The sequence below is a fragment of the Sminthopsis crassicaudata genome, chromosome 4, assembly GCF_048593235.1.
Source record: "Sminthopsis crassicaudata isolate SCR6 chromosome 4, ASM4859323v1, whole genome shotgun sequence".
Lineage (NCBI taxonomy): Eukaryota > Metazoa > Chordata > Mammalia > Dasyuromorphia > Dasyuridae > Sminthopsis > Sminthopsis crassicaudata.
The window spans coordinates 391,825,490-391,852,709 of record NC_133620.1 but is presented as its reverse complement, the minus strand read 5'-3'; the positions used below and the strand labels follow the sequence as shown (position 1 = coordinate 391,852,709).

The window sequence follows — 27,220 nt, the reverse complement described above, 5'->3', positions numbered from 1 at the left end:
TTCCTACTAAAAACTCTTGAGAGTATAGGAATAAATGGATTATTCCTTAGAATAATCAGGAGTATATATTTAAGACCGTCAGTAAGCATAATATGCAATAGAAATAAACTGCAACCTTTCCCAGTAAGATCAGGAGTGAAACAAGGTTGCCCACTATCACCATTACTATTCAATATAGTACTAGAAACGCTAGCCTCGGCAATAAGAGCCGAGAAAGAGATTCAAGGAATTAGAGTAGGAAATGAGGAAATTAAACTATCACTTTTTGCAGATGACATGATGGTATACTTAGAGAACCCCAAAGACTCTGCTAAAAAGCTACTAGAAATAATTCAAAATTTCAGCAAAGTGGCAGGATACAAAATAAATCCACATAAATCCTCGGCATTTTTATATATCACTAACAAAATGCAACAGCAAGAGATACAAAGAGAAATTCCATTCCAAACAAATGTTGATAGTATAAAATATTTGGGAATCCATCTACCAAAGAAAAGTCAGGAATTATATGAGAAAAATTACAAAACACTTGCCACAAAAATAAAATCAGATTTAAATAATTGGAAAGACATTCAGTGCTCTTGGATAGGCCGAGCGAATATAATAAAGATGACAATACTCCCCAAACTAATCTATTTATTTAGTGCTATACCAATCAGACTCCCAAGAAACTATTTTAATGACCTAGAAAAAATAACAACAAAATTCATATGGAAGAATAAAAGGTCAAGAATTGCAAGGGAACTAATGAAAAAAAACTCAGAGGAAGGTGGTCTAAGTGTACCTGATCTAAAGCTATATTATATAGCAGCAGTCACCAAAACCATTTGGTATTGGCTAAGAAATAGACCGGTAGATCAGTGGAACAGATTAGATACAAAGGACAAAAAAGGGTACATCTATAGCAATCTAATCTTTGACAAACCCAAAGATTCCAACATTAGGGATAAAAATTCATTATTCGGAAAAAACTGTTGGGAAAACTGGAAATTAGTATGGCAGAAATTAGATATGGATCCACACTTAACACCATATACCAAGATAAGATCAAAATGGGTCCATGATTTAGGCATAAAGAGGGAGATAATAAATAGATTAGAGGAACAGAGGATAATCTACCTCTCAGACTTGTGGAGGAGGAAGGAATTTATGACCAGAGGAGAACTAGAGATCATTATTGATCACAAAATAGAAGATTTTGATTACATCAAACTAAAAAGTTTCTGTACAAATAATACTAATGCAAACAAGATTAGAAGGGAAATAACAAATTGGGAAAATATTTTTAAAAACAAAGGTTCTGACAAAGGTCTCATTTCCAAAATATATAGAGAACTGACCATAATTTATAAGAAACCAAACCATTCTCCAATTGATAAATGGTCAAAGGATATGAACAGACAATTCTCAGAGGAAGAAATTGAAACTATATCCACTCACATGAAAGAGTGTTCCAAATCACTACTGATCAGAGAAATGCAAATTAAGACCACTCTGAGATACCACTACACACCTGTCAGATTGGCTAAGATGACAGGAACAAATAATGACAAATGTTGGAGGGGATGTGGGGAAATTGGGACACTAATACATTGCTGGTGGAGTTGTGAAAGAATCCAGCCATTCTGGAGAGCAATATGGAATTATGCCCAAAAAGTTATCAAACTGTGCATACCCTTTGACCCAGCAGCGCTACTACTGGGATTATATCCCAAAGAAATACTAAAGAGCGGAAAGAGACATATATGTGCCAGAATGTTTGTGGCAGCTCTTTTTGTTGTAGCTAGAAACTGGAGGATGAATGGATGTCCATCAGTTGGAGAATGGTTGGGTAAATTGTGGTATATGAAAGTTATGGAATATTATTGCTCAGTAAGAAATGACCAGCAGGAGGAATACAGAGAGGGTTGGAGAGACTTAAATCAACTGATGCTGAGTGAAATGAGCAGAACCAGAAGATCACTGTATACTTCAACAACGATGCTGTATGAGGATGTGTTCTGATGGAAGTGGAAATCTTCAACATGGAGAAGATCCAACTCACTTCCAGTTGATCAATGATGGACAGAGGTAGATACACCCAGAGAGGAAACACTGGGAGGGGAATGTAAATTGTTAGCACTAATATCTGTCTGCCCAGGTTGCATGTACCTTCGGATTCTAATGTTTATTGTGCAACAAGAAAATGATATTCACACACATGTATTGTACTTAGACTATATTGTAACACATGTAAAATGTATGGTATTGCCTGTCGTCGGGGGGAGGGAATAAGGGAGGGGGGTAATTTGGAAAAATGAATACAAGGGATAATATTATAAAATATATATATATATATATAATAAAAAAAATTAAAAAAAAAAGAAATGTGTTTTTTAAAAATTAATATACATGTATAACCAGAAAAATAAAATAATTAATAAGAAAAAAAAATTAATACAACTCTACACAGAAGATGTGTACAGGAAAAGAGTACTGATTCTGAAATTAGAGAGTCTAGATTCAAACCTTACCTTTCTGGATTACATATTTGAACTAGGACTAACTACACACTCCTGGAAACTTGGTTTCTTTATCTGTTAAATTAGAGACCTCTGAGTGGCCTCTGAGGTCTCTTTTAGAACTATGACCTCTGATCCTAGACCCTTTTCCTTATAATAATGAAAGAGGAAAAGAAAGAGAGAACGAGAGAAAGAGAAACTGAGAAAGAGAGAAACAGAGATAGAAAGAGAGATAGTCACAGACAAAAACAGAGAGAAAGAGAAAGAGAGACAGAGAGAATGAGATAGAGAGAAGGAAAGAGAAAAAGAGAGAGAGGGATCAAGAGAGACAGAGAAGAGAGAGAGTGAGAAAGACAGAGAGAAAGAGACACAAAGATAGACAGTTAATCTCCATTCCAGCCATAATTCCATTTCTTCATCACATTCCTTTAATTCTGGCCTTGGAAAGAACCTACCCATCATTCCTCACCACCTTTAAACACTGATTTAATGTTTTCACTAATGTACTGATAGGTGAAGGTAACAGTAAGTATATGTATATATACACATAGTCAGCATTTCACTTTTTTGTGATATTTTTAAGAGTATAGTATATAAAGAAGGGAAATGATACCTATAGACAAAATGGAACATTAATTTGAGACCTTTTGCTAGTATTTACATAACACTTAAATCACCCCTTGTAACAAATGTTCCTACAGAATGAAGATACTTAAGATATCATCTTTGCTAAAAATAAAACAACAAAACAAAACAAAAACAAGAAAAAAGCCCAATTTTTATTCAAATTAAAAACTAAGCAAATATGGCCAGAATATTCCTAAGGAAAATATAAGGAAAAAATAAGGGGAAAAACAAAAACATGTCTTCCACCTTTTTAGTCCTTTATTTTTGACCCCCAAAGATTGAATTTCCATTCATTCATATGTGTATATAGACCCCTGCAAACAAACTCTTCTTATCCTGTGCAATTCCTATCTATGATTTTTCTTAAAACATCCATAGAGGATGTACTTAACATGAGAAGAATTTCTCTGATTATTTAAATATCCTGGGAATACCAATGACCCTTTTCAGCTTCTCCAATTGTTGAATCTAACTATTTTTCTATCAGTTGCTCTATGGCTTCATTCACTCTCCCTGTGATTTTTCAGATCAAAACATGGCTCCCTGGTCATCATTCTCCTGTGTGTATAGTATTCATCTACTAGAATGTAAGCTCCTTAAAGTTTAGAGCTTTAATTTTCGTATCTGTATCCTCAGCACTTTGCACACTTCATGTTACACAGAGAGTATTTTATTATTACCGTTATTTTTCAACGGTTTTATGACAAATCTACCTGCTCGCCTAATCATAGATTTTAAAAATAATGCTATTTATGCACCTTCTCACTCAAAATGAATTTAGACTATGAAGTAGAACTTAACCTAATTGACCTCAAGGTACTACTAACTGAACTCGTTTTTTTACTATTATGTTCCTTGTGTTTAGGGGAAAACAAACTAATTAAAACAAAAGAAAAATTAAATAATTGGAAAGAGATACCATTTACTCTTTAAAAAATGGAAAAACTTCTTAATGCACATATAAATTAAAAAAAATGTGTTTCCTACTGGACTATATGCCTTTCACAACTATTGGTAGGAGATTCATTTTTTTTAATCAAATAAGGAATACTTACAAAAGAAAACTTAGATACCTTCGATTATTTCAACTGAAAAACTTCTGAAAAAATAAATTCACATAGCTAGGATAAGAAGTGATACATCTCAATAGGAAAAATATTTGCATCACATTTCTATGATAAAGATATATAAATATATATATGTATATATATATATATATAATAACAATAGTTACTCTTCTACTAGATAAGTAGTCAAAGGATATGAACAAATAGTTCTTGAAAAAAAAAGGATTTCAAGGAATTAACAATAACATAAAACAATGTTCCAAATCACTAATAATAAGAGAAATGAAAATCAAAATAACCCTGAGCTTTTACCTCAAACCCTGCAAACTGGCAAAGTTGATATAACATGACAATACTCAATATTGGGGGTGTTGTGGGAAGATCAAGATATTGATAGAATTGGGAATTGGTAGAATCATTTTGTAATTAATTTGCAATTGTGGAAATAGTGATTAAAATGTTTATATTCCTGGATCCAGAGATTTCATTACTGGAGTTACATTCCAAGAAGACCACTGACAAGAAAAAAAGTCCCCAAATACATAAAACTATTTATAGCTATACTTTTGTTATAGCAAAGAGTTGGAAACAAAATAGATGCACATTGACTATGAAAGAGCAAAACAAATTATAGGATAGGAATGTAATGGAATATTATTATCCCATAAAAAATAATTACTGTAATAAATACAGTAAAAGACTTATAGATAGATGCAGTATGAAGTCAGCAGAATCAAGAAAATAAGAAAACTATACACAATAATAGAACAAAGTAAATAAAATGAACAATTATGCCACCCCCAAAATCAAAAGAGAATGTTGCAAAATTATATAAAACAAGTATGGGTTGAAAGAAAAAAATACAAGGAGATACTCCCAACCCATTCATTTGCAGAAATAATAAGTCCATTGGTGTGGACAACACATTCATGTTCTTTTTTTTTTTTTTTGTCATAAAAATACTATTTATTATATGGGATTGCTTTCTGGGAGAGAGAATTAGAGAAAGTAGGAGAAAGTGTGGTGATATGTGGTGATATAAAACCAAAAGATATCAATAAAAATTATTTGATGCTTTTGATTATCTATATCAATGATTTCTAATATTATTACTGATTTGGAGAATGATTAGCTTTGGTATGTATAATTATACACACACTGTTTTCAACATTTAGAGAAAGAGTAATAGAACTTATTTGTCAGGTATTTTTCAGACCAGTCATCATTCTTAGCTGGTGTTAGTACTCTCTATTCTTCAGTAGTTTTTATTTCATTTGTGATATGGCTGGCTTGTAGAAATCCTTCCTTCTTTACACAGAAAAGGTTCTTATAGTGGGTTTATTTAGGTAAAATATGTTTTTCTTTTTAGACACATTTATTAAGGTTTACTACGTGCCACGCTCTATACTAAATACTCAGAATATAAATACAAACAGTTCCTGACCTCAAGGAGCTTACATTCTAAAGGCAAAAGAAATCAGATAAAGGGAAGTTGAAAAGTTAAGGTGTGGGAAGGAAGAATTGAGGTACCCTCTTCTGGGGCATGGTAGAGAAAGTACAGAGTTAGGAATGCAGCCTGAGAAGGAATATAGATGTGGTTGGGGAAAATTCTTAAAAATGGAGGAACGCTATATTTGGGGGTAGAGAGAGGAAGAAGGGCTCCCTTATATGACAGTAGTCTATAGGTAGATAGAGAGTTTTGTTGCATGGTCCAAAAAGTCCTGCAGAAATGCAATAGGTTTGAGGCCTGGGGAGAAAAATCGCCTTTCATTAGGAACTTTTGTCCTCTTGTTCAAAAATTGTTGTAGTATCAAATACCTAAAGCAGAAATAGTGGCTCCTGGGAATACCATTATTGTTAAAGGTTGACAGCCTTTCCACAGCAAGCATTTTTTGAATTTACTTCAGGAAATATGTTGACATTTCCTAACATCAATGTCAGAAAAAAAAATCACATCAAGGAAACAAAATACCGAATATGACGACAGACCCATTATGCCACTAAGGGCCCGGATCCAGCACAAACTGGAGTCGGCTTCCTTATTGATTAAATTAAACAGTATTTGTTGGACTGCAAAACAATCTTCAAAGGGTATTGTTCTGATTTAACATCAGCCTACCTATAAGCATTGTCATCCATGTCACTTATGATTTCTTAACTTAGCATTCATATATCTCAAAGGTTAAAAAAAAATCATTGATACGAAAAGTTACATTTTACTATTTTTTAAAATGTGAGATCAGTTCTAATAAAACCTATTTCCACAAATAAAATTTGACTTTTATTCACTTAGTGTTGCAGAAATACTGGTAAATGCTTAAAAAATCCCCTCTCCAGAAAAAAAAGGTAGTCAGCACACGTTTAAATTTAATCAGCATTATTTTTTTCTATTGCTTTCTTAAGCCTAGAAAAACCAACAAAACAATAAATCAAATCATGATTTCTTTAATATAAATATTCATACTGAAAATGTAACAATTTATTCTTAAGCCCAGAATCTGTTTTATTGAAACTGAAAAACTGTTCAGTTTTATTCCACTGACTAGATATTTTTTTGCATTTATTTTTTACTTTTCAAGTTGTATCTTCAGATAGAAGGTAAGCTCCCAGAAGGTAGCAAATACTTTGTTTCCCCAATGCTTAACACAGTAACCTTGAATTTACTATTGAATCAAAGGAAAAATTACTTATGTAATAGTTCAACAAAAATGTATGTCATATATTATTATGATACTGATTAGAGGCTGCATTTAAAGGCTTACTTCTAAGCAACTGGATGCCAACTATAATTTGGAATGCAAAACCTTAAAGCATTTAAGTGATTTTTGTTCAACATGCCTGTAATATTTTTATTTTATATTCTTAAATTCTAGAAGAAACAAAACAGTACTTTTCTGACATAATGTACTTCTACAATTTGAAAATTCTTTTTAAAAATAGGCAGTCTATAACTTCTCATTTCAACCAAATTGACAGAACATTTCATTTAACAAACATTTCCTATGAGTACAGAGTGTTAATGAACTCTGCCATAAGTATTTTGCAGTCTGCCTACAACTTGACACCACCTGATCTGGCCAGCCATATGGCATAGTCAGCTATATCTTAGAGGATGTATCCAAACCAGATTACTCTATGTCCCTCAAATATGTTTTGTGCTTTTTGTCTTTCCTGCTATTGTTAGGTCAGCTTAATATAATTTCCTCTTCTCTCTTCAAATGCTATCTTTTTCATGAATATTTCACTGAGCCTATTAGCAATAACATTTTCCTTTTAGGCACAGCATTTTGTTTAGCTCACACTGCATCTACTTTTATTATTATTTGTTATAATGATAATAGACTGGAATTGGGCAGACATAATCTCTAGAAGCAGACTGGCTGTTGTATAGAGTTATGCCTGTAATATGAATAAGAACTTCTATCTCTAGAAATAGTGTCTTGAAGCCAGTCTGTTCTCTGATATCTGGGGGCACTATAGTTCAGAAGTCATTAAGTGATCAATGCATAAAATCATAAAATCTAAAAGATAAATGGAGAGTACAATCAAAATGCCTTAGCCAATATCTTAATTTAAGGCTATAAGATTTCACTATTTTCCCCCTTTCCCTCCTCCTTTTCTTTGTTTCTCCAGCACATAGCACATGAGTTTAGCATCTAGCATTTGGCCAAAAAATGCTTGTTGAATGAATGACTAGATAGGATATGATTGATTTCAAGGATATACTTTAACAGAAATTCCTTTAAGATACATACACATATATTCATACTTATATATATTCCTGATATGGGTATATAGTCATATAATGATATTTACTTAATCACATTAGATTCATATGAGGAAAGTCCCAAAGTGGAAGGAGAAAGTAGAGTGGAGAATTTTTGGGTAAGAATAGAGGAAGCTTAATAGTCTGTCTAATTGTATGACCTTGCAAGTCACTTGAACAATTCTTTGGCAGTTTCTTTTATCTGTAAAATGAACAAAGTTAGAATGGATGATTTCAAAGGGCTGGCTCTAAATACTACAATTCTATGATTCTCAAGATTATATGTGTGTGTATTCTCAAAATTATACATATGCATATGTGTATATATAAAATATATATTCTATATGTATATGTATGAATGTAGGTGAGTATGTTTGTGTGTGTGTGTGTGTGTGTGTGTGTGTGTGTGTGTGTGTGTGTGTGTGTACCAGTTATCCAGGAAAAAGAAATGGAGGTTTAATTTCTACATCAGCTCACAAAGCTGGCAGAGAGGTATGTTGGTGTAGTAAAAACTCATCTTCAGAGTAATAACAAAATTCTTCAATTATTCTAACACATGTTAGATTCTCTTAAAGAGTAGTTCAAAACCCCCTATTATGATTTTTTGACAAAATCAAAGACAGAATTTTTTTCACTACGTAGTACTGTCAATTGATAACATTTCTATGAAGTGGGGCTTTTTAAATTTTCTCCACTTGTGGTCTCTTTTCTCCTGAGAAATTGTATATGACCCCAGGTATGGGGATGAAACTGTATCCCTTTTAATCTGTAAAATTATCACTCTGAAATTGTGTCCCCTTTTTTATCTGTAAAATTAATACTCTGAAATTCTGGCCTCCCAGACTCCAGAGAGTCTAGGAGAAAAAATATTTTACAGGCTGGGATTTTCTAAAGCAAATCACCCCTCTCTCCCCCACAGATCTTTTGGATAGCCAGATCCCCATTCAGGAAGTATTCAAAGAGATTTTCATTCAATTTTCATTCAACCTGGGCCTGATATTGAGTGGCTGAAACACCAAGATGAGTATCTGGGCCGAGGCGCATTGGCTTTCTTTTCAAATGGAAGTGTTAACCTCAGACTTCTATACAGGAGACAATTCTAAGCTCCATATTTTTGCAGGAGTCTGAAGTAGTATGCTTTGCCAAGGGACCTCTTCCTGTCTTGGCACAGCTGCCTAACAGGACCCTTGCCTGCTGTGAAGAGACCTTCTCTGTGAAAACCTCTTGTTATTTCTCTGCCAGGATCTTGCCACTGAGGAAGTAAGCCTTCCTAGCAAAGTTGGCTTCTCAGTGCCAAGAGAATAAACTTCCCTTTTGCCATTCAAACTTCGGGCTCATGAATTCTTTTTACGTTGGACCTGCACATCCAATCAAAAGGGGATTGCCATGATTCTCTGCACTGCCACTAGAATAGCATCACAGATATATAAAATAGGTATATAAGTCAAACATTTTCATTTATATTCAGTAACATGTGATCCATAATTTTAAGAAACTTTGGTCTAGAGGGTGTATTGACTAGAGTACTGTAATTCATAGTCTGAGTTAAAAGTTAAGGTAAAACCCCACTTTAGCCACTTACTAATTATGTGATTTAGGACAGGCCATTTAAATTATCTCATCCTCAGTCAGCACCTATCTCTCAAGGCTGTTGCAAAGACTAAGGGATAAAACAAATCTAAAGTATTTTGCAAATCTTAAATGTGCTACATTATAGTTGGATCTGACTCTGCATGACCCTGAAGAGTCTGAATTTATATCTTAACTCAGGTCTTTTTGACTTTAGATCGGGTTCTAGCCACAGCTTCACATAACTGCCTATATCCACACTAAGGATACAGACTTTGCAATTCAATGATCTCTCCTTTTAACTTCAGCTATCATCAATTATCATTTAACTTCATCAAAGTCTGGATTTTAACTTTTACTTACCAAAAGAGTTTCTAAAGGCTTAGAAAAGCCATTCAAGTGGGAAAACCCTTCAGACTGCTTTAGCCACTCCACTTTATCTGAATTAGGAATCACAGACCTCTTCTGTTTATAGTTCCAGTGTCTGGTCTCAATTGCATACTCACTATCTGTGAAAAGGAATCTCCAAACTTCCTCTTCTGCTGAGCTTTTATAAAATCCTTCCTTTTTATACCCTAGGTTTGAGAATTTTTTATTTCAAGTCCTTCATCTGCTTTTTCCAGTCATATCCACAACAAATGAGGATGAAACCTGTGGGATCAATTCACCCTAATCCAATGAGATTAAAATTCAACAAAGTTTTAACTAGAAATTTTGTACTGATGGCAAAAGACAGGGAAGCACCTTCAATTGTAGTGGGAGAAGTAGAAAAGTAGGAAGGATGAAATTTTGGACAGAATCTTAATGAATGTTTACTAGAAACAAGGCTTTATAACAAGAATTGGAGATACAAAGACAAAATTTTAAAAAATAAAGAAAATCAATTTTATTTTTTTTTCTCAAGGAGCTAATATTGTATTGAGGGGACAAGTAAATGGATAAAGTAAGCACAGTATAGTCTGTAGAAGAAGAGATCAGTAACAATTAGGGAGCTCTGGTTCTGGCTTTTCCAATAGTAAGCACATGAGCTGAGCTGAGAAGGAAGCTTAGTCAGAAGTGCACAAACCCAGGCTTTGAAATAGCACAGAAGTAGAAGACAAAGTGCTAATGCTAATGTTTGGGAACAGCAAGCTGGTCATTTTAGCTAAATATAATACAAAAGGAAGAAAGGTAAATAATATGAAATAATCCTTGTAAGGTTGACTGACAACAGAGTGTAAATGTCAAATAATATTTTATTTTGAAGGGGGTGTGAATGGGACTGATTGGATGAAGTATTCTCAGTTTATGAGACTAGATCCTTATACCCAGAGCTGGAAGATGAGGTCTTGGGCCTCAGGTTTGAGGAAATCACATAATCTCTGGACAAAGGCCTCTAAAAGTCAAACCCAAGTTAGTGACAGGAAGTGACTTGACCTACAGGAAACAGACATCATGGGTGACCATTGGTCAAGGATGGCTACTTCCTTTTAGTCTATCCAATGAAAAAACTTGGGTCTTTACCTATTTAACTGGATGTTCTACTTCCTACTGGTCAGATGGAGCACATGGCAGGAGCTGGGGTGCTTCCTGGGTGTGCTGGGCCTCTCCCTATAGGGACTAAATAAAAGCTTTCTCTTTGTACTTTACAGGGGTAATAAGGAAATCACTAAATGTTTTTGAGCAGAGTAATAAAAAGCTAATTTGTGCTTTAGAACAAATGTGTGATATCTGTGGCATATGCATGGAAGGAAGAGAGAGACTCTATTGGGGCAACAGAGCAGTGGCAATTTGCAATGGTCCCAGAATCTATAAGCATAAGCAGACAAATTTGAAACCAGATTTCTTCTGACCGCTGGTATAAGAATTTTTTTTAATCTATACCAGGATAAAACCAGGATGACTCAGCCATGAATTGTGCTAGAGCTAAGTAGAAAAGAGTTATTTCCATTACTTCAAACTAGGAGGGGAAGTACCAGGTAACACAAAGAATCACAGAAGCTAGAACTTATCCCTCATTTTATGGATGAGAAAACTGAGGACCACAGAGAGATGACATGACTTGCCTATGGTATTGTGCACGGTCAGTCACTGGGACAGTCAGTTTGAGTAACTCCTTGCTTTAACCTTTTCTAACCTTTGAGCATCTGGGCAACCAGCCTGAAGGAGAAGCAAGTTCACAGGTGCACAAATGTTACTTAATAACGTTAATCCCATTTCCCTATAAAGCTGTTATTAGGGCAAAACTGGGGAGCTGAAGGGATATTAATCTGATCTCCTCCTTGAAAACATGTACCAATCAGGATTGTTTTACCTTTATATGGAAATTGTTTTACTCCTGTCTATAAAAGCAGCACACAGTTTGAATTTGGGGCTGGCCACACTCCAACTGCTTAATGCTGCAGGGTGCTAATAAACTCCTTTTGGTCTTATTTTTTGAGTTTGCCTTACTAACCAAGCTAAGACATGAACTAAAATGTCTTTTAACAGCATGACAGAGGAAAAGCTGTGAAAAAAAACTCAGATCTCCTGATTCTAAAACCATGAACTTTCCATTAGCTCATGGCTTGCTAGACTTTGGTGTCAGGAAATAGAGTGATAAGCAGCCTGACTTAAATGCCTTCCACATTTATAACTTTATGAATTTGTTACTCTAGACAATCCTTTTCAGGTCTTCTAACATTAACTATTCCATCTTAGAGTATGAAAAAACCTATCTCTTTTCACCTAAGAAAGTATAACATGTCAACCTCTTCAGCCATCTCATACTTCATTTTTTATTTTCCTGTAAGTCATCTGGTAGTGTGCAAATATGTACACTATTTAAAAGAATCCTAATAGACAAGTAGGCAATATACAATAAATGCTAGCTCTGTTAATCCAAGAGCAACATCAGGATCAGACATGCCCAGCTGAAATCCACATCTTTTCTATTTCAGCTTCAGAGCCCTCTAGCCCAAGGCTTATTCTAAAAGTTATAGCCAGTTGTTTCTAAAGCATCAATAAAGAACAATATGACACTCTGGTATGTATCACATATTCCAACATTTTTGGACCCATGGAAAAACACCAAGAAGTTCACATGAATGGAACTTTTAATGAATTTAAGCTTCATAGCTTCCTCAATACTGGTTTCAAAGTTAGCATGGGATCAGTTTAATGACTATTTTCAATTTTTTTTTGATTGCCCCTTAGTACTGTTTTCTACCTTCTACCCTTATCTTACATTTATTTTGTACGTACTTATATGAGTACTATAAAACCCCAACTATAGAAGGTAAGTATAAAATCTCCTTGATGGCAAGGGTAGTTTTATTTTTGTCTTTGTTTCCAGAGTCTAACATAGTGATGCTACTTAGTATAGGGCTTAATAAGCGAATATCAATTAACTGATATAAGATGATAAATATGTTTAAGGCAGGATTAAGAGAGTTCCCATGAGAGAAATATTTAGAAGAGAAAGTGTGAAAATGCATAGGAAGGGATTAACCATTTTCCAGACACCTTATAGTAAGCACTTCTAGCCAGTGGTGTACTGGACATAGTTTGAACATAATTATTTGTCCTTTGTTCTTCAGGAGGATCAATTATATCAGGAACTGTTCTGGCAGAAGCAGCATAACATTATCAAATGGCATTGATGGTTCTGTAGAGTTTGGGGCATGAGTTGTTCCTACACACATGTGCTTTTTTTTTTTAGGCATATATTTTCTCAATGTGTGTGTCTTGTTCTATGCTTTTTTGTCCTTATGCATTTTTCTTATGACTGTCTAATGGCTTAAATATTTATGGGATTTTAAGTACCAGATTTGTTGGGAAATGTTTTCAGGCTACTTTTCTTCCTATATTCCTTAATATTTTTGCTTTGAATTGTGTTCTCTAAGTACTTTGACCTTAACATAACCTTGTTTATGGAGCCAAAGTACAAGTTTTTGCACATGTACGTGAATGAGTTTTTCACAGGTGCAATGGTAGCAAGGCAACTCAGTAACTTAAAGATCTCCATTTAATCTTGACTTATTAAAAAAAAAAAGATGACACTTTAGGTCACTTTGTATAGCTGATGACAGTTTGGCTTGAAAGTAGAAGGTAGGTAGATGGCCTCTGCAATCTGTTTGTAGAGCCAAACCTTCGTAAATGACCTACAAAAGTTCTATATTCAGTGTCTTCTGCAGCCTTGACAATAAATCAAGGGCTAATCACTGCATGTGCCGGGCTAAAAAAAAATGAATATTAATCACTGACAGATGGCCCCACTGGTGCAGCAAGTTACTAGACACTAGAAATAGTGTGTTCTGAAGTTAACAAGAAGCCTCTATGGAACTTATTTTTTTCTTTCTATTTTGACAAGGGATGAGTTGATGAAATAACTCTCATAAAAAAACAAAAAACTCAGAAATTTTGATATGTGCTATTATTTAAAGTGGTCATATCTTAAACAAAGCCCAATCTAATATACTTAGATTGGTATCTAAATGGTATCTTCTGCTTTTTGGGTAGTAATGTCCTAAATAGCCAGCTAAGAAAGATGGTGACTTATAAGTACATAGATATTGCAATTTCATATTTGCATCCTAGTTTCCATATTTATAAATGCCAATTTCATTGATTTACTGTAATGATCAAATGAGATAACAGACATTAAAATTGAAAAAAATTGTAAAATGTAATAAAAATATAAAAATGCATTATTGTAGTCTTTAACATTTAAGGCAAGAATTATATTTACCCTCTTCTTACTTGTTTTTCAAGAAATCTTTTTCTACTTTACTATTAGCTTTTTAGATGACATTTTCCCTACTACCAAATATAGACATTTTATTAATCTCCTGAGTCAATTTTTTGAAGAAATTATCTCCTAAGCATAAATAGTTTTCTTTTGTTAACAGTGAGGTTTCCCAGAAAAGGACTTTTGATTCTTATAAAAGTGAAAATATTTTGCCTGGTGATCTTTCTTCACCTATCACAATGTCTACAGACTAGAAAACATTTTCATGAGAAAAAAGATTCTTTATTTTTGTTAAACAAAGAATTTGAAATCCCTGGAAAGAATAGTAAAGGAACAATTCAATGTTTCTGATCCTTTTTTGGGGGTATTAGAGGCATATGTATATGCATGTATGCATGAATGCATGTGTATATATTATGTGTATATATGTATACACACATACATACACATATATTATATATACATTTAATATTTTCATATGTAGAATGAAAGGTTATACTAGATGCTGAGATCGAGTTATCAAAGTAATAATCCTAGGAACATATTGAATGTCTATTGAATTGAAATGAATGAAATAATCAAGAAATATTTCAAAGCTGATGAAATTTTCAAGGGCCCATGACTTGGAGTCCTTGAATGAGAAGAGCCCAAGTATGATTACTTAAGTGTATAGTTGTATTCCAGAGTATTTAAATGTGTAGTCGTATTTAAGAGGCACAATTTTTCTCTAGTGTTCAGTTTTATAGTTCTTTGTCTCATTGGTAAACTGTTGTTCTGTGTGTATCCCACTCCAAGGGAAGAATATTAGAAGGGAAGGGGAAAAATAACAATAACAACAAAAAATAACTCTGTAATACCTGAAACATAGCCTTAAGATGTATGACTAGAAGTAATATCTATGTACTCAATTAATCCAGTATCCTGCTCAGAAATATTATTCACAAGGATACTGATGTGTCTATACCTACATGTTCAGGATAAATGGGGTCCCAGAAGAGAAATATTTAGAAGAGAAAGTATGAGAACAGATAGGAAAGAAGGGCTTAATCATTTCTCAGTTTTGGCCAGTGGTGTGCTAGAGATAGGTATATTACACTCTTTGTCCTTTGTTCTTGAAAAAGACAATTACTTCAGGAGGGTGATGTTGTGACTTGTAAATGAATTGTATTTAAGTGGAGCAAAGCAGTGCAGACATCAGTCTCACTTTCTCCTCTATAGTCACCTGAATCTAGTGCCATGATGTAGGTCAGGATGACTAACAATGGGCAGATCATTGTTAAAATGTCAATATGAAGGTTTTTGCATCAGAAATGGGAAAATATTAAAAATCTGGGCTTGACTAATTATTTTGTTCATAGTATGAGGGAGAATTATGGGATAAGCATTTATTTGCCACCCAGTATCTGTCAGGCTTTACAAATATATCATTTTATCCTTCCAAGAAATCTGAGAAAGAGGTGTTATTTTATATTTTTTAAAAGAAGCAGATGAAGAAAAGAAAATGATATATATTTTTTTCTACTTCATTTATCCTAAAAAAAATGATGAATTCTCAAGTCATATTTTATCTAGTCTTTCAGGGATCCATGGGACTGAGGCAAAAATATTCTTAATTTCCTATTTGTTATGTACTAACAATGATTTAAAAAAAACCTTGAGATTAATAAATATATATAATATTTATATAATATATATGTTTATAAACACATATGTGTGTACCAAAAGTCTTAGTACAGTTTTAAGCTATTTAAAATTCTCTTTGTCTCCCTATGTATGTATGTCTTTATATACATATGCATATATTCACACAATCCACATATATATATATTCATACATACACATGTACATATATCCACATATATACACACATTTCTATGCATAATATGTATATAGTAGATAAAACCTAACATATACTTAAGCTATTAGAGTTCATATATATATGTATATACACACATATATGTATACATATGTATATGTATATTCTGTTCCTCCTGATATCTTAAGAAACTTTATCGTACATTCATTCACTCAACATTTATGTAGATAGTAGGGATTTTTAAAAGACTTCTATGTAGGCTTGAAACTCCTACTGAATTTATAAATCCTTCAGAGCTTTACCAAGCCTACAGTTACCCTCATTTGTAGAAGAATGGAAGAGCTGACACAGTTTAGATCTTACCTTCCAGATATAAACAGTATAGGAACAGAACTATATTCTAGCATAGCATTTTTAACCATGAGAATTAGGTCAGAAATGATAAAGTATTTCTTTTTTCTTTTAGTATATGGTTCCTCCTATGCTTATATTTTGAGAAAGATATGATTATATAAAGTACATAGTGCTTTGAAAAATTCAACTACTATAGAAATATCAGCTATTATACTTATCATGCCACTGCCTTTTTTTTCTTTTAAGAATGGCTGAAACCTACACTAACAAAGAAATAATCTTAAAGTTTTCTAGATATTTGGTTCAACTCTTTTAATTTTATGACATTGACTTGTTGAATAATAATAATGATGATGATATATTTTCATAGTATTTTAAAGTTTGCTTCATGTATATTATCTCATTTTTCCTATACTAATCCTGTGAAATAAAAGTGCTTTTATCACCATTTTACAAAGGAAGAGACTGAAGATGAGTCAAGGGTTAAAAGATAACCTGAGTGACAGAAGTCACTTATGGTGACTAAATATTTTAACTAGGGTTTGAATCCAGGTCTTCCTGAGTCCAAATTCAACTCTCCATACATATATATCAATAACAGTTGATTTTGGTAATAATTCCTCTAGGATGATTACTTGGCATCTTATTTTTTTCTATCCCTCCATCATCCTCTTCTTTGCCCCCCTTCCACATTCCCATTAATATTTTCATTATTTCAAAACTCACCTCTTATATAAAGCCAGTACTAATTTTGATCATGGCTCTATTTTGTATTCTTTTACCATTTGTATATATAGACTTATTTTGTACTTGTACTTATATTGTTACTTACATTGATTTTACTCACCATGCTTTTTATTATAATCATTTGATGTATATAGCATATGTTGTTTTTAAAAATTCAGTTGTGTGTGTGTATGTGTGTGTACACAAGAAAAATGTCTGAAACACATTTTCTGTAATGTGGCTTTGGGCAATCATATATTATCTTGTTGTCCCAGGCAGCTCTTTTTAAGATTATAAAATAGACAACAAGTGCTAAGCTACAACAATAAAGTGAATTTTCACATGGGGAATTCTCTTTATTGATTATAGATTGAGGAGGAAAAGAAGGAGGAAAAGAAAGAAAGAGAAGAAGAAGAAAGACATAATATAATTGATATAAGTGACATGACACACATAAAATCCTTTGTAATTTTTAAAATGTCACATAAATACTAGCTAAAATTATGAAGTTAACATGATTTACTAAGAAAAAGAGATAAAATTCTAAATTGCCACAAGGTAAGTGGTTTTTGTTTATGTGTGAATGTTTGTATTTAAGCTGTAAAAAAGAGCCTGGCTATGTTCATCTTTATGTACAGAGGCCAAGTAAGCACTAAAATATTGCCAGATTAGGTATAGCAAAGGCCACATACCTAGTACCCTTCACCTACTTTATTGTACAAGAATTTTATATCTTTATTTTTGTTGTTAGAGCTAGGAAATCTGAAGATTCCAAAACAGAACTTCAAGGTATATAATTTTAAAACATACTTTAAAAATTTAAAGGCAGTGTTCAAATACCTACAAAAATAACATTAAAAAAAGTACTAGGGCAGCTAGGTAGTACAATGGTTAGAGCACCAGCCTTGAAGTCAGGAGGACCTGAGTTCAAATATGGCCAAAGACACTTCCTAGATGTGTGACCCTGGGCAAGTCACTTAATCCCAATTTCCTCAGCAAAAAAGGGTACTCCAAAAATAAGTCCTATCTTCAGTCTTCATTTTTCCCATAATTATGATTGACCAAACATACTCATGTGTATATATAACATCTACATTATTATTTATCTCTCTCTGTGAACATAGAATATATATATATATATATATATATAATACACACATCTACAAATACACACATATATATGTTATGTATGCAATGTACATGGCAATGCATATATTATTATTTTTCTAGCATTCAGTTTGAAACCTTCCTGAAAGTGAATATATCTCTATCTCATTTGGCAAAGGGATATTTCCTAGATTGTAAAAGAAATTCTACCCACTTGCATATAGATAAAAAATAGCTTCTCAGCTGTTATTATCCAGACTTGTCCCTCCAGCAAAATGAAAATTTGTCTGCTGACTTTTTAAAATGGGTGGAGCAAGGAATTACAAGAACAGGTGGATTTATCAATCTTAATAGGTTACTTTTTACCATAGAACAAAATGTGGTATAAAAGGTGACTCTAACTGGGACTTCTGAATGGAGTCAGAAGTAATCCTATAATAAGGCAGCGTCAAATATAACAAAAATTAATTTTAGAGTCTAAAGTGCTTTGGAGTTACCAAATTTTTTACTTCTATTATGTCATTTTATATTTATAATAATGGTATGAGGCAGATTATGCAAATATTCTTATCCTCTTTATATCTATCTATCTATCTATCTATCTATCTATCTATCTATATGAAGAAATTGAACTCAGTATAAGGTAGTCTTTTGGGAGAAAGGGTAACAGCAAAAGTACCAGAGTCAGTAGAATGTATGTTCCATGAGAGCAGGAAATGCACCTTATACTCTTGGCATCTAGCAAAAGCTTCCCTTATTTACAGAATGAAGGGCTGAGTTATAGAACAGGAGGAGTTCAAGTGTGACCTTGGAAAAATTGCTGCCTCTCCAAATTTCACTACAAAATGGATATATAACAGTACTTGTAGTACTTATCCCACAGAGTTGTTGCAAAGATCAAAGGAGAAAATGAATTCAAAACCAATTTGCTAATCACCAATTACTCTATAAACATGTTATTATTGCTAATTATTGGTATCACTAATTATTGTTAATTTCTCTGAGGCCACACTGTTAGTCAGTAAGAGTCAGAACATACTAGTTCAGATCTCTTAGTTCCAATTCTGTCATAGATTAAGTGTAATACTGCTTCTTTCATAGAAGCAATCTGAACTTGCTTATAATCATATATCACCCATTTCAGAGGATATCCATATTTGACAGATTTCTAGCTTTTGTTAAGGCATTTATACAATTCATCAGGAAAAAAAGGTTTGTGAAAGCAACTTAATTTCTATTAGGACATAACATGCACATTAATATTAACCTTTTCTTGATCTTTCCTCCTTTGTTCTTGATAGAGATGGATGGTGAGGATCAGATAAAATAAATGAAAAATCAATGATATGACTCAGACACAGGCACTGAGAACACACCACCTGGAAGAAATGAGAAAAAAAAATAATAATCGACTTCATTTTCCTCATTCTGTTCATGTAATCAAGGCAATGATTTCAAAGTTCATTATGACTACAACTGGCAGATTGTTTAAGCTCAAAGAAGGGTGGAAAGACATAAGCCCATGTACTGATTCATTCATTCATTTTGTTCATTTGATAAATATCTATGAAAAAGGACAAGAATACTTCTGGCTTGGGCAACCTGGAAAAGTTTTACAAAGGAGATTGAATTTTAGTTGTACCTTGAATTTTAAGAAGTCAAGCCCAAATGTCAAGAGCAATGCAGGCAGAGGCTTTGAAAATTAACCACTGCAAATCTTTTGCAGATTACAGTTAATTCTGATTGTCTGGTGTGAAACTCATTTCTAAATAAATATCATCTTTCAAGATTAACATAGGAATTACAATTTACATACATACTATTCTTTTCCCATAATCTGTAAAATTCTTCTCTGATGAGAAAAACTCCTTTCCTTCCACATGATTTATTCTTTCAAGTCTAAAGAACCTATTTTTCTTCATCCCAATCTTCTATTTCTTGATTCCTTTCTCTTTTCAGATAAAAAAGATAAAACTCAACAGAGATGAATATATCAATTTAATCTCCTGTGATTAAAAAGCTCTTTTAATATGTTGGTCAGAAACAAAGTTCATATTTATTATCTACAAAGTAAAATTTTCATTATTTTAACAGAAGGGTCTCCCAAGGAATCTTTTGAGGTCTTTGTAGATAATAAATATGAATTTTTTGTTCCTGACCAACATATTAAAAAAGATACTGATGAAGAAGATTAGATTGCCCATGCCCTTCACTCTATTTTCTCCTGCTTCCTTGAATTTTTTTTACATCAATTACTGCTTGCCATATCATTTTCCTCATTGTCAAATTGTCTCCTTCCCTGGGCTTGTCCTTTCTGCCTTTAAACATTTAGGTTTCTCTATTTCTGAAATTCCTTAATGGCACATTCACCTCTTCAACGCACCATTGCCTCTTTCTTTCCTTGAATAAAAACCATAGAGTAAATCAAAATTTATTCTTTCCCTTTTGCTACTCACTCAAACTAGAGTGATCTCTCTCTTCAGAACTCATAGAATTCAGTTTATTTCATTATATTTTGTATTACATAGCTTTGTATTATATGGCTTTGTATATGTTCCTAGAAGACCTAATGTGTTTGGAAAATTTGTGGGAGAGTGTGGACCAGAATTTTTCAGGTTGAAACAGCATGGAAAGACTCTATAATACTGGAGGCAGTATCTATATTGATAAGATCTGACATGCAGTGAAGGAGTGTATAACAGAAGAGTGTCCAGCGAACCGAGTCCTTATGAGCATACAGAGAGTACTCCTCTGAAGTAATACCATGTGGACTCAAGAGCATGTATACATATTTTATGGGAAGACTTCCAGGAATGGAATCAAGATGGCAGAGTAAAGTCATGAAGCTACTCAAACTTTCCTTGTTTCCCATGAAAACTACATGGAACCATGCCTCTGAACACAGATTGATGAGTGAAATCACTCTCCAGCTCAGGATAGATTGGAAAAACTTCATGAAAGGTAAGTATCACTGAAATGAAAAGGGTGTTCATAACTGCTCAGCCAGACTCTGGGAAAGCCAGTGAGAGGATCTTAATCACAGCAGATCAACAATTGAGATCTTCTGTCCTGGCTCAGTAGCAGAGCAAACCAGTAGGAGAGTCCCCATTCCCAGCTCAGAAGGCAAATTATAGAAAACCAGATTTTTCCTGGAAAGAGCAGATAAAGTTACCTCCTGTAAACACAAGGGGCTCCTGTCCTCAAAGCCAAGGCTCAGAACTGTACAGGAAGGCTGGAACAGCACACACTTTACCCCAGGAACAGAGATTAATATAAAGATAAAAAAAGAGGAAATACCAAAAGAAAAGGAAAGAAAATTGCAAGAAACAGAAAAGAACCTTGACATAGAAAGCTACTATGGTGACAAGGAAGGCCAAAATGCCAACTCAGATGAGGACAATATGTCCACAGAGGAAAATTTCAAAGAGTGAGAGAATCTCATTCTCAAGCCAAAAAAAAAAAAAGGCTTTTTGGAAGTTCTCATAAAAGACTTTAAAAGGCAAATATGGAATTAGAAGAAAAAATGAGAAAATAGAGGTATACAAAAGAGTCAGCAGCTTGCAAAAGGAAGGTAATTCCTTAAAAAATACAATTGGCCAAATGCAAAAAGAAATCCATTGAGAAAATAACACCTTGAAAAGTAGAATTAACAAACTATAAAAGAAGATACAAAAGTTAACTAAAGAAAATCACACATTAAAAAGTAGACTAGGACAAATGGAAACTAACAACTTTCTAAGACATCAAGAATCAGTCAACCAAGCTAAAAAGAATGAAACAATGAAGAAAATATAATATACTTCATTGGAAAAATAGCAGACCTGGAAAATTTTTCCAGAAGAAAGAATTTTAAAATTATTTTTTTATCTGGAGGACATGACCAAAAAAAGAACCTGGGTAGCATTCTTCAAGAGATCATCAAGAAAAACTGCCCCAATATATTAAAAACAGAGGGGAAAATAGTCTTCAAAGAAGCTATCAATCATCTTCAGAAAGAGATCCCACAAGGAAAACCCTAAAGAACATTACTGCAAAACTCCAGAACTACAACTTGAAGGAAAAAATACTGAAAGCTATCAGACAAAAATAATTCAAATATCAAGGAGCAACATTCAGGATTACCCCGACTCTGGCAGCTTGTGCAATAAAGAATAGGAAGACCTGGAATACCATATTTCCTGAAAAGCAAAGGATCTAGGATTATGACTAAGAAGTAACTATCCAGTAAGTTTCAGCATCACTTTTCAGGGGAAGCAATGGATTTTCAATGAAGAAAAATACTTTCATTCATTTCTATTGAAAAAAGAAATTAACTTTGAGGTAATTTGATTAGAAAAAGGAAAGAAGAAAAAAAATCACCAGCATCAAAAATGAGAAGGGTGAACTTACAACTAATGAAAAAGAAATTAAAGAAATTAAATAATTAGGAGTTATTTTGCCAAATGTATGGTAGCAAATCTGACAATCTAACTAAAATGGATAAATATTTACAAAAATATAAATTGCCCAGATTAATAGAAGAGGAAATAAATTACTTAAATAATTCTGTTTTAGAAAAAGAAATTGAACATGTCATTAATGTACTCACTAACGAAAAAAAATCTCTAGGTTCAGATGATTTACAAGTGAATTCTACCAAACATTTAAATAAGGTAAAGAAGGGGTTCTGCCAAATTTCTTCTATGACTCAAATATGGTACTGATATTTAAATTAGGAAGAGGCAAAACAGAAAGAAAGTTACAGACCAATCTCCCTAATGTATATTGATGTAAAATTTTTAAATAAAATATTAGCAATGAGATTACAGCAACTTATCAAAGGATAATACACTATGCCCAAGTGGGATTTATAACAGGAATGCAGGGTTGGTGCAATATCAGGAAAATTATTACTATAATCGACCATATCAATGACAAAACCAATAATCATATAAATCTCAATACATGCAGAAAAAGCTTTTGACAAATACAGAACCCATTCTTATTAAAAACACTACAGAGCATAGGGATAAAGGGAGTTTTCATTAAAATAATAAGCATTATCTATCTAAAAGCAACAGCAAGCATTTTTTGTAAAAGGAGAGAAACTGGATATCTTCCCAATAAGATCAGGGGTAAAACAAGCATGCCCATTATCACCACTATAATTCAAATTTATGCTAGAAATGTTGGCTTTAGCAATTAGAAAAAAAGAAAGAAACTAAAGGAATTAGAAAAAGGCAATGAGGAAATAAAACTATCACTCTTTCCAGATGGCATGTTGATATACTTAAAGAATCCTAGAAAATCATGCAAAAAATCTACTGGAAACAACTCACAGCTTTAGCAAAGTTGCAGTATATAAAATAAAACCACACAAACCATCAGTATTTCAATATATACTGACAAGGCCCATTAGTAAGAGATATAAAGAGAAATTCCATTTAAAATAACTGTAAACAAAATAAAATATTTGGATGTCTACCTGCCAAGACAAACTCAGGAACTATATGAATACAATTACAAAATGCTTCTCACACAAATAAAGTCAGATATAAACAAGTGGAAAAACATTAGCTGCTCATGGGTATGCCTATAAGAAAAACGACAATTCTGCCTACATTAATGTACTTGTTCAATGCCATACCAATTAAAACTGCCAAAAATTATTTTATAGTACTAGAAAAAATAACAAAATTCATCTAGAAGAACAAAAAGTCAAGAAAAAAAAGGAATTAATGAAAAAAAATACAAAAAGTGATGGCTTAGTTGTAGCAGACCTAAAACTATATTACAAAGCAGCAATCATCAAAACTACTCGGCATTGGATAAGAATGGTGGATCAGTGGAATAGATTAGATACACATGACACAATAATCAAGGCCTATAGTAATCTAGTATTTGATAAACCCCCAATTCCAGCTTCTGGGATAAGAATTTACTATTAGGTAAAAATTACTGAGAAAACTAGAAAATAATGTGTGAGAAATTTGCATAACTCTAGGTTGACTTATGGCTATAAGTCTTATAACCTATTCCAAAATAAGGTCAAAATAGGTACATGATTTGGGCATAAAGTATGATACCATAAGCAAATTAGGACAGCAAGGGATAATTTACCTATTATATCTTTGGAGAAGGGAGAAATTTATGACCAAAAAAGAACTAGAGAACATTATGAAAAGCAAAATAAATAACTTTGATTACATTAAATTAAAAAGGTTTTGTACAAATAAAACCAACTAAGATTAAAAGGTAAGTACAAAGCTGGAAAAATTTTTACAGCCAGTGTTTCTGACAAATTTCTCATTTCTAAAATATATAAAGAACTGTGTAAAATTTATAAGAATACAAGTCATTCCTCAAATGATAAATGGCCAAAGGATATGAATAGACAATTTTCAGATGACAAAACTAAAGCCATCTATAGTCATAGGAAAAAAAATGCTCTAAATCACTATTGATTAGAGAAATACAAATTAAAATAATTCTGAGATAATACCTCACATCTCTCAGATTGGCTAAAGTGACAAGAAAAAAAATCACAAATGTTGGAAGGGATGAAGGAAAACTGGTACACTAATGCCTTTTTGATGGAGTTGTGAACTGATCCAAGCATTCTGAAGAGCAATTTGGAACTATGCCCAAAGGGCTATCAAACTGTACATTGACCCAGCAAGTGCCATTACTGGGTCTGTATCCCAAGGAAATCATAAAGGAGAGAAAAGGACACACACTTGCAAAAAATTTTGTAGCAGCTTTTTTTGTGGTAGCAAAAAATTGGGAAATGAGTAGATGCCCATCAGTTGGGGAATGGCTGAACAAGTTTTGTTATATGAAAGTAATAGAACATTGTTATTCTATAAAAATAATGAACAAAGTGATTTTAGAAAGGCCTGGAAAGATTTACATGAAATGATGCTGAGCAAAACAAATAGTTCCAGGAATTCATTATATATAACAACAGCAGGAATATACAGTGATCTACTATATAAGATATTGTTCTTCTCAGTGGTTCCATGATCCAAATAGACTTTGGACAGAAAATGCCATCTGCACTCAGCAAAAGAACTAAGGAGGCTGAATATAAATCAACATATGCTATGTTTACTTCTTTTTTTTTTTAATCTCTCCCATGGTTTTTCCTTCTTGCTTTGATTTTTCTCTCCCAATATGATTGATAAAGCAATGTATATGAAAAATTAATTAATTAATTTAAAAAAGACATTTCTTGTGTTTGGTCTACTATCCACAAGGTAAAGGCCTTTTGGATTAACAATGAATGGCACTAGTTAGTAAGAAACTCTTTCTTGGTGTTAATTTTCCCTGTCTGAAATGTAAATATAAAATTGAGAAATCAAGGACTCTACCTTCAGCAGGAAGAGAAGCAATAGCCAAGTTTTCAAAAGGATATGGTCCTACTCTTGCTTCTGTTGCTGTTGTGTCTTTTTTTCCTGCTTTAAGTGAAGGAAATTAGAGATACCAGTAACCTTGTGAAATTCAAAATATTAGGAGAGCAAGCCACCAGGATTCTGTGAGTGAAGTCCATGCTGAGTTTTGTGGCCAGCCAGTCTATTGTCAAAGTCCTGAGAAACAACGTCTGGGACCCAACCCAGTGTTAGCTGAGATAGAAATCAGCCATGCTATAGTTATCTATGAACTTGGTGGAACTAATGAATTGGGTTAAGTCTGATCTCAGTACTATCAGGGACCATGGGAGATAGGGAAACTATCTTTGGACATTCCTCCTTTTCTCCATCCCTTCCTCCCTCTCTTTTTCCCTCCCTCCTTTCCTTCCTTCCTCCTTTTCTTCCTCCCTTCCTTCCTTCTTCTTTTCTTTCTTCTTCCTTTTTCTTTCTTTATTCTTCCCTCCCTTCTTTTCTTTTTTATTTCTTTCACTTCTTACTTCCTGCACCTAAAAAGGAAATATTCTTTTATAACAATATAATGGAACAGGGAAATATTTTAATGGCAGTCAATAGTAAAGGAACATAATGCCAAAAGCTTTAGAGAATGCTCAAACTTGAAGGGATTTGATGCTCAAATCCCTTGAATCTAGAGGGAAAGAATTCACCTTTGTAATTGCTCTTAGAAACTAGCATAAACTAAAGCTTCATTAATCATTTATTAAGTTAAATAATTTTCAGATGAAATTACAGTGGCCATAGAACTTTATTGTAATTATTTGGTAAATTGATTTTACAACATCTGAAGTCTGCTTTTTTTTGGTTATTTTAATGGGTATATTATTGCTTGACAAGTATTTTGAGTTGTTTTGATTTCAAAATGATATAAATCTTATTTTAAAAATTCCTTTAGCATTTTAAGAAATGATAATATAAATTATAGTACATCACTTATCTGAATCTATTGGGGAAATAAATCTTAGAAATATAAGAAAATCTGGCTAGTTAAGAGACCACCCTTCTGCACATTTAAATATAAGTACAATCTAGCAGTGCATCAGGTGGTACAGTGAGATTTATCCAATCAGTATATAATTATATGTATGTTTTACTCATAGACTGATTGTGATCCAAGATTTATAGAATGTTAGAAATTGGAGGGATCTACAACTTAAAAATTATCTAGTTCAAGCTTATAATTTCCCTGATGAAGAAACTGGGATACAAAGTATTTTGAAGAGAAGTGGCTATGGAGGAAGGTAACCAGAAATACAGTCTGGATATATGAGAACATAGTATAAATATGAATGTATCTCATATTAAAATTCTTGGGACAGTGGCTTATGGGTCTTTATTTATATATTTTTTTATTTTTATTTTTTCTGAGGCTGAGGTTAAGTGACTTGCCCAGGGTCACACAGCTAAGAAGTGTTAAGTGTCTGAGACCAGATTTGAACTCTGGTCCTCCTGAATTCAGGGCTGGTGCTCTATCCACTGTGCCACCTAGCTGTCCCTGCTTATGGGTCTTTAAGCTAGAAGATATTTTGAATTCTGAAAATGAAGAGATTATTTTTGCTTTTTTAGCCACATGATA

General features: G+C 33.1%; 1 protein-coding gene across 2 annotated transcripts in view; it reads right to left on the bottom strand.

The window, feature by feature from the left end:
- Positions 1–27,220, bottom strand: part of CHRM3 (cholinergic receptor muscarinic 3) — a 650,220-nt gene that overhangs the window by 91,840 nt on the left and 531,160 nt on the right. For both annotated transcript variants that reach the window (XM_074262498.1, XM_074262499.1), the window contains one exon: positions 19,509–19,620. The gene's annotated coding sequence lies outside the window, so the exon portion shown is untranslated. The remainder of the gene's footprint in view (positions 1–19,508; positions 19,621–27,220) is intronic.